Below are 9470 nucleotides of genomic sequence, written 5' to 3' on the forward strand. Positions count from 1 at the left end.
CTCAGGTGTCATCACATCCAAGTGTCACCCAGGTGTCAACACATCCAAGTGTCACCAAAGTGTCACCCAGGTGTCACCACATCCAGGTGTCCATCAGGGGTCACCAGATCCAGGTGTCCCCCAGGTGTCACTATATCCAGATGCCACCTAGGTGTCACCACATCTAGGTGTCACCCAGGTGTCACCACATCCAGGTGTCCCTCAGGTGTCACTATATCTAGATACCACCTAGGTGTCACCACATCTAGGTGTCACCCAGGTGTCACCACATCCAGGTGTCCCTCAGGTGTCACCCAGGTGTTACCACATCCAGGTGTCACTCAGGTGTCACCGCATCAATATATCACCACATGCAGGTTTCACCACATCCAGGTGTCACCCAAGTGTCACTACATCCAGGTGTCACTCAGGTGTCACCACATCAATATATCACCACATGCAGGTTTCACCACATCCAGGTGTCACCCAAGTGTCACTCGGGTGTCACCACATCCAGGTGTCCCTCAGGGGTCACCACATCCAGGTGTAAGCACATTCAGATTTCACTCAGGTATTACCACATCCAAGTGTCACCCATTTGTCACCACATCCAGATGTCCCTCAGGTGTTACCACATCCAGGTATGACCACATCCAAGTGTCACCACATCCAGGTGTCACACAGGTGTCACCACATCCAGGTGTCACCACATCCAGGTGTCACCACATCCAGGTGTCACACAGGTGTCACCACATCCAGGTGTCACGCAGGTGTCACCACATCCAGGTGTCACCACACTCAGGTGTCACCACATCTCAAGTGTCACACAGGTGTCACCAAATCCAGGTGTCCCTCAAGTGTCAATCAAGTGTCACCACATCCAGGTGTCACACAGGTGTCACCACATCCAGGTGACACAACTACACCATGTCTTGTAAAAAAATGAATATATTCTAATTAGTTTAAGAAACTTTGCATCCATGATTTTTTCTACTTTTTTTTTCATTTAGTTAGCATCAATCTTGTTTTGTTTAGCTGATGTTAATCTTTTGGTTAGCATCTATTTTTTTTAAAGTTTAGTTAGCATCAAAATATTTTTGCTCAGCTGGTGTTTTCTTGTTTTGTTTTATTCTTTTGTAAACGTCAATCTTTTTTATCATTTTGGTTAGCGTCAATCTTTTTTTTCTGTTTATTTAAAGTAAATGTCATTTTTTTAGTTTGGTTAGCGTCAATCTTTTTTTAAGTTTAGTTAGCATCAACTTATTTTTGCTCAGCTAGGGATTTTTATTTTTTTTATAATTTTTTTTTTCTTTTGTTAATATCAATCTTTTTTTTTAGTTTAGTTAGCATCAATCTTTTTTATTAGTTTGGTTGGCGTTAATCTTTTTTGCAGTTTTTTTAAAGTATTTTTTTATTGGTTTAATTAAAGTAAATGTTATTTTCTAATTTTGGTTAGTGTCAATCTTTTTTTGTTTGTTTGATTAAAATATTTTATTTTTTATTTTAGTTTGGTCAGCATCAATATTTTTTGGGGTTTGTTTAAAGTCAATATTTTTTCGTTTGATTAAAGTAAATGTTTTTTTTTTTTAGTTTGGTTTGCGTCAATCTTTTTTTAAATTTAGTTTGAGTCAATCTTTTTTTTTGTTTAATGAATTTCTTTTTTTTTTAGTTTGGTTTGCATCAATCCTTTTTTTTAGTTAGTGTCAATCTTTTTTTAAGTTTAGTTAGCATCAAGCTTTTTTGTTCAGCTTGTGTTAATCTTTTTATATTTATTTTGACCCGTGTTTGCCCTGCGATGAGGTGGCAACTTGTCCAGGGTGTACGCTAGCTTCCGCCTGATTGTAGCGGAGATAGGGTCCAGCACCCCACTGCGACCCCAAAAAACTGGAATAATCGGTAGGAAATGGATGGATGGATGGATATACAAACAACATACTAATGTAAAAAAAATATATATATATACCGTGTATATATATATATATATATATATATATATATATATATATATATATATACATACACAAATGTACATCCTTAAGATGAATTATTTCAACAAACGTAACTTTCATGGGCTGTCCTGAAGTGCTGTGTATAAAATAAAGTGCACAACACATCTTATTCATACACGTTTTACAGAATAAATTCAGGTTTAAAACCTCTTTGACAGTCCGGAAGCTACTGAAGAAGAGCGCGCTGAGGCAACCGGAACCGGAAATGACATCACAGTGTCGTAGTTCACTTAAAAAAATAAATGAAAAATTAAAGCTGCAAGCAGCGATTGACGGGATGCCAATTAATGAGATGTAGGTCTCGGTGAGACCTACATAGAGGTTTTTGGTTCATGTCTCTATGACATTCCTAACGGAAGTTACATTCAGTTGTGTCTGTGTTTTTTCCATAGGAGCAGTTTTGTCTGTGTTTTATTCCTAGGGGGCGCTAGATCGCAATTTTGAGTTTGGGGTTTGTTTTTTTATTAGATTGCAATGTTCGCCAGTCCTGATGTGTGTGTCCTATTTGGTGAGTTTTGAAGCATTTGAGGGGGTTTAAATTACAGCTGAAAGAGGCAAAAATTAAATTTTTTAGGAAACTTTTGTTTTGAAGGGGTTTTTGCCAACTTTCTGTTGATTTTTGCTGAAGGTGGTCAGTGTATGAAATCTAGTTCTAAGTCAGACCTACATAGGGGTTTTTGTTTCATGTCTCTACGACATTCCTAACGGAAGTTACAAGCAGTGTTGTCTCTGTTTTTTTCCTAGGAGCAGTTTTGTTTGTGTTTTATTCCTAGGGGGCGCTAGATCGCAATTTTGAGTTCGGGGTTTGTTTTTTTTATTAGATTGCAATGTTCACCAGTCCTGAAGCGTGTGTCCAGTTTGGTGAGTTTTGAAGCATTTGAGGGGGTCAAATTACAGCTCAAAGTAGCAAAAATGACATTTTTTAGGAAATTATGGTTTGAAGGGGTTTTTGCCAACGTTCTGTTGATTTTTGCTGAAGGTGGTCAGTATATGAAATCTAGTTCTAAGTCAGACCTACATAGAGGTTTTTGGTTCATGTCTCTACGACATTCCTAACGGAAGTTACATTCAGTTTTGTCTGTGTTTTTTCCGTAGGAGCAGTTTTGTCTGTGTTTTATTCCTAGGGGGCGCTAGATCGCAATTTTGAGTTTGGGGTTTGTTTTTTTATTAGATTGCAATGTTCGCCAGTCCTGATGTGTGTGTCCTGTTTGGTGAGTTTTGAAGCATTTGAGGGGGTTTAAATTACAGCTGAAAGAAGCAAAAATTAAATTTTTTAGGAAACTTTTGTTTTGAAGGGGTTTTTGCCAACTTTCTGTTGATTTTTGCTGAAGGTGGTCAGTGTATGAAATCTAGTTCTAAGTCAGACCTACATAGAGGTGTTTGTTTCATGTCTCTACGACATTCCTAACGGAAGTTACAAGCAGTGTTGTCTGTGTTTTTTTTCCTAGGAGCAGTTTTGTTTGTGTTTTATTCCTAGGGGGCGCTAGATCGCAATTTTGTTCGGGGTTTTTTTTTTTTTTATTAGATTGCAATGTTCACCAGTCCTGAAGCGTGTGTCCAGTTTGGTGAGTTTTGAAGCATTTGAGGGGGTCAAATTACAGCTCAAAGTAGCAAAAATGACATTTTTTAGGAAATTATGGTTTGAAGGGGTTTTTGCCAACGTTCTGTTGATTTTTGCTGAAGGTGGTCAGTATATGAAATCTAGTTCTAAGTCAGACCTACATAGAGGTTTTTGTTTAATGTCTCTATGACATTCCTACCGGAAGTTACAAGTAGTTTTGTCTCTGTTTTTTTCCCAGTAGCAGTTTTGTTTGTGTTTTATTCCTAGGGGGCGCTAGATCGCAATTTTGAGTTCGGGGTTTGTTTTTTTATTAGATTGCAATGTTCGCCAGTCCTGATGTGTGTGTCCAGTTTGGTGAGTTTTGAAGCATTTGAGGGGGTTTAAATTACAGCTGAAAGAGGCAAAAATTAAATTTTTTAGGAAACTTTTGTTTTGAAGGGGTTTTTGCCAACTTTCTGTTGATTTTTGCTGAAGGTGGTCAGTGTATGAAATCTAGTTCTAAGTCAGACCTACATAGGGGTTTTTGTTTCATGTCTCTACGACATTCCTAACGGAAGTTACAAGCAGTGTTGTCTCTGTTTTTTTCCTAGGAGCAGTTTTGTTTGTGTTTTATTCCTAGAGGGCGCTAGATCGCAATTTTGAGTTCGGGGTTTGTTTTTTCATTAGATTGCAATGTTCGCCAGTCTTGAAGCGTGTGTCCAGTTTGGTGAGTTTTGAAGCATTTGAGGGGGTCAAATTACAGCTCAAAGTAGCAAAAATGACATTTTTTAGGAAATTATGGTTTGAAGGGGTTTTTGCCAACGTTCTGTTGATTTTTGCTGAAGGTGGTCACTATATAAAATCTAGTTCTAAGTCAGACCTACATAGAGGTTTTTGTTTCATGTCTCTACGACATTCCTACCGGAAGTTACAAGTAGTTTTGTCTCTGTTTTTTTCCCAGTAGCAGTTTTGTTTGTATTTTATTCCTAGGGGGCGCTAGATCGCAATTTTGAGTTCGGGGTTTGTTTTTTTATTAGATTGCAAGGTTCGCCAGTCCTGAAGTGTTTTTCCAGTTTGGTGAGTTTTGAAGCATCTGAGGGGGTCAAATTATAGCTAAAAGAGGCAAAAATGACATTTTTTAGGAAACTTTTGTTTTGAAGGGGTTTTTGCCAACTTTCTGTTGGTTTTTGCTGAAGGTGGTCAGTGTATGAAATCTAGTTCTAAGTCAGACCTACATAGGGGTTTTTGTTTCATGTCTCTACAACATTCCTAATGGAAGTTACGAGCAGTGTTGTCTGTGTTTTTTTTTCCTAGGAGCAGTTTTGTCTGTGTTTTATTCTTAGGGGGCGCTAGATCGCAATTTTGAGTTCGGGGTTTGTTTTTTTATTAGATTGCAATGTTCACCAGTCCTGATGTGTGTGTCCAGTTTGGTGAGTTTTGAAGCATTTTAAGGGGGTCAAATTACAGCTCAAAGAGGCAAAAATGACATTTTTTTTTAGGAAACTTTTGTTTTGAAGGGGTTTTTGCCAACTTTCTGTTGATTTTTGCTGAAGGTGGTCAGTGTATGAAATCTAGTTCTAAGTCGGACCTACATAGAGACTTTTGTTTCATGTCTCTACGACATTCCTAATGGAAGTTAAAAGTAGTTTTGTCTGTGTTTTCTTCCTAGTAGCAGTTTTGTTTGTGTTTTATTCCCAGGGGGCGCTAGATCGCAATTTTGAGTTTGGGGTTTGTTTTTTATTAGATTGCAATGTTCGCCAGTCCTGGTGTGTTTGTCGAGTTTGGTGAGTTTTGAAGCATTTTAAGGGGGTCAAATTACAGCTCAAAGAGGCAAAAATTACATTTTTTAGGAAACTTTTGTTTTGAAGGGGTTTTTGCCAACTTTCTGTTGATTTTTGCTGAAGGTGGTCAGTGTATGAAATCTAGTTCTAAGTCAGACCTACATAGAGGTTTTTGTTTCATGTCTCTACGACATTCCTAACGGAAGTTACAAGTAGTTTTGTCTCTGTTTTCTTCCCAGTAGCAGTTTTGTTTGTGTTTTATTCCTAGGGGGCGCTAGATCGCGATTTTGAGTTTGGGGTTTGTTTTTTATACCAAATTGCAATGTTTCGCCAGTCCTGATGTGTGTGTCCTGTTTGGTGAGTTTTGAAGCATTTGAGGGGGTTTAAATTACAGCTCAAAGTGGCAAAAATGACATTTTTTTAGGAAACTTTTGTTTTGAAGGGTTTTTTTGCCAACGTTCTGTTGATTTTTGCTGAAGGTGGTCAGTGTATGAAATTTAGTTTTAAGTCAGACCTACATAGATGTTTTTGTTTCATGTCTCTACGACATTCCTACCGGAAGTTACAAGTAGTGTTGTCTGTGTTTTCTTCCTAGGAGCAGTTTTGTCAGTGTTTTATTCTTAGGGGGCGCTAGATCGTAATTTTGAGTTTGGAGTTTGTTTTTTTATTAGATTGCAATTTTCGCCAGTCCTGAAGTGTGTGTCCAGTTTGGTGAGTTTTGAAGCATTTGAGGGGGTCAAATTACAGCTCAAAGTGGCAAAAATGAAATTTTTTAGGAAACTTTTGTTTTGAAGGGGTTTTTGCCAACTTTCTGTTGATTTTTGCTGAAGGTGGTCAGTGTATGAAATCTAGTTTTAAGTGAGACTTACATAGAGGTTTTTGTTTCATGTCTCTACGACATTCCTACCGGAAGTTACAAGTAGTTTTGTCTCTGTTTTCTTCCTAGTAGCAGTTTTGTTTGTGTTTTATTCCTAGGGGGCGCTAGATCGCAATTTTGAGTTTTTTTTTTTTTTTTTTTATTAGATTGCAATGTTCGCCAGTCCTGAAGTGTGTGTCCAGTTTGGTGAGTTTTGAAGCATTTGAGGGAGTCAAATTACTGCTGAAATAAGCAAAAATGACATTTTTAGGAAACTTTTGTTTTGAAGGGGTTTTTACCAACTTTCTGTTGATTTTTGCTAAAGGTGGTCAGTGTATAAAATCTAGTTCTAAGTCAGACCTACATAGAAACTTTTGTTTCGTGTCTCTACGACATTCCTACCGGAAGTTACAAGCAGTGTTGTCTGTGTTTTTTTACTAGGGGGCGCTAGAGCGCAATTTTTAATTTTGGGTTTCTTTAAATTTTTTATTATATTGCAATTTTCGCCAGTCCTGATGTGTGTGTTGAATTTTGTGAGTTTTGATGCACGTTAAGGGGGTCAAATTACAGCTCAAAGAGCCGGCGGTATAATAATAATAATAATAAAACCTTAGAAATACAATAGGGTCGTCTGTCCCAAAGGGACATTCGGTCCCTAAAAAAAAAAAGTAAATAAAGACTGCTTTTGAAACATAAATATACATATTCGGAAATTAAACCAATTTAAATTGCACACCATTGTCAATATTTTAGTAGAATTATTTAAAGTGCAACCGTTTTTACGACGGAAACACAGCAAAAAACAAAAATGTAGACAATGTATCAGAATAACTCCTGCAAGTAGAGTAATATTCGTGTAATAGCATTCATTCCAAACAGATACTACTGATTGTTTCTTTGAAGTGAATTATATTTATATAGCGCTTTTTCTCTAGAAGCCAAGTCTCAAAACAAAGCTTTCAGAAGCTCTCTGCAAGGACCGGCTCCTAAAGACCTGGACCGGCTTTAAAGAGCCACAAATCCCGTCTCCAGGATGAATATTTCTCCTTTTATCTCTCCCCGCCCATCCCGCCGTCCGCCGCCACTTCCTGGCGAGGCGGCGCCCCCCCCCCCCCCCCCACCCCCCCCCCCGCCCACCCGGGGCTCCTCCGCGCACTCATCCTCTTTCTGGACGCAATCGATGGCTGGCTAATGCGTGTCAGGGTGATGCACGAGGGCGGTGGCGGTCGCAGGTGGCGTCGGGGAAGGGGGCCGGCGGGCAGAGTGGCTCTAACCTGGTTTCCATGCCGTGATTGGATATTGAAAACTCAATAGCGGCCTAAAAAGTACGCTTCCGGTGAGGCGGCGAGGAGTGGGCGGCCGTTTACACCCGGGACGTTTGGCCGGGGCGAGGTTAATGTGGGCAAAGTGGATTTATCAAAGGCGGGAAGAGGATAAGTTGATTTGCCGCGCTGGATTGATGGCGGCTTAATGTGCACACCTTTAATGTTCTCACACGCTCAAGTGACTCCGCCTCCAGACGCTCATTCATCACCTTGGAGCCCTCCCATTATTAGGGAGGGAGAGCTCACGTCCACCTCAAACAAAACCCACAGTCTTCACTTCCTAAATAATCAGAGGTGGCTACAACTGAAGATTAACCACCGACTACAAAGTGTTTAAGCCACACCCACTAAACCGTGGCAAAAAAAACAATCGTTTTCCATATGCAAGCCACACCCACTAAATATTGACAAAAAACAATCATTTCCATATATAAGCCGCAACCACTAAATATTGACAAAAAACAATAATTTTCCATGTATAAGCCTCACCCACTAAAAAACTGGGGGAAAAAATAAAATAAAAAATCATATATATGCCACACCAACCCAAAAAATAAAAAATGTCCATAGATAAGCCGCACCTACTAAATATTGGCAAAAAAAAAACAATATTTTCCATATATAAGCCGCACCCACCAAAAAAAATGGGGAAAAAAAATTTTGTTTTTCATTTATAAGCCACACCCACTAAATATTGGCGAAAAACAATCGTTTTCCATATATAAGTCGCACCCACTAAATCTTAACAAAAAACAATTTTCCATATATAAGACGCACACACTAAATATTGGGAAAAAATATGAATTTTTTCATATATAAGCCACACCCACTAAATATTGGCGAAAAACAACCGTTTTCCATATATAAGTCGCACCCACTAAATATTAACAAAAAAACAATCATTTTCCATATATAAGACGCACCCACTAAATATTGGGAAAAAAATATGTATTTTTTCATATATAAGCCACACCCACTAAATATTGGCGAAAAACAATAATTTTCCATATATGAGTCGCACTCACTATATCTTAACAAAAACCAATAATTTTCCATATGTAAGAAGCACCCACTAAATACTGGGAAAAAATATGTATTTTTTCATACACAAGCCACACCCACTAAATATTGACAAAAAAACAATCGTTTTCCATAAATAAGCCGCACCCACTAAATACTGGGAAAAAATATGTATTTTTTCATATATAAGCCACACAAACTAAATCTTAACAAAAAACAATAGTTGTCCATATATAAGCCGCACCCACTAAATACTGGGAAAAAATATGTATTTTTTTCATATAAAAGCCACACCCACTAAATATTGACAAAAAAAACAATCGTTTTCTATATATAAGCCGCACCTACTAAATCTTGACAAAAAAACTAAAATTTTCCATGTATAAGCCTCACCCACTAAAAAACTGGAAAAAAATTAAAATAAAAAATCATATATAGGCCACACCCGAAAAAATGTAAATGTTCCATAGATAAGCCGCACCCACTAAATATTGAAGAAAAAAAATGTTTTCCATATATAAGCCACACCCACTAAATCTTGACAAAAAACAATAATTTTCCATGTATAAGCCGCACCCTCTAAAAAACTGGGAAAAAAAACATATAAAAGCCACACCCACTAAATATTGACAAAAAACAATCGTTTTCCATATACAAGCCGCACCCAATAAATCTTGACAAAAAACAATAATTTTCCATGTATAAGCCGCACCCACTAAAAAACTGGGGAAAAAAATAAAAAATAAAAAACCTATCAAAGCCACACCCACTAAATATTGAGAAAAAAACAATCGTTTTCCATATATAAGCCACACCCACTAAACATTGGAAAAAAAACAATAGTTTTCCATATATAAGCCGCACCCACTAGATACTGGGAAAAAAATATGCATTTTTTCCATATATAAGCCACATCCACCAAATATTGAAAAAAAACAATAGTTTTCCATACATAAGCCG

Source organism: Nerophis ophidion, linkage group LG29, assembly GCF_033978795.1.
Source record: "Nerophis ophidion isolate RoL-2023_Sa linkage group LG29, RoL_Noph_v1.0, whole genome shotgun sequence".
NCBI lineage: Eukaryota > Metazoa > Chordata > Actinopteri > Syngnathiformes > Syngnathidae > Nerophis > Nerophis ophidion.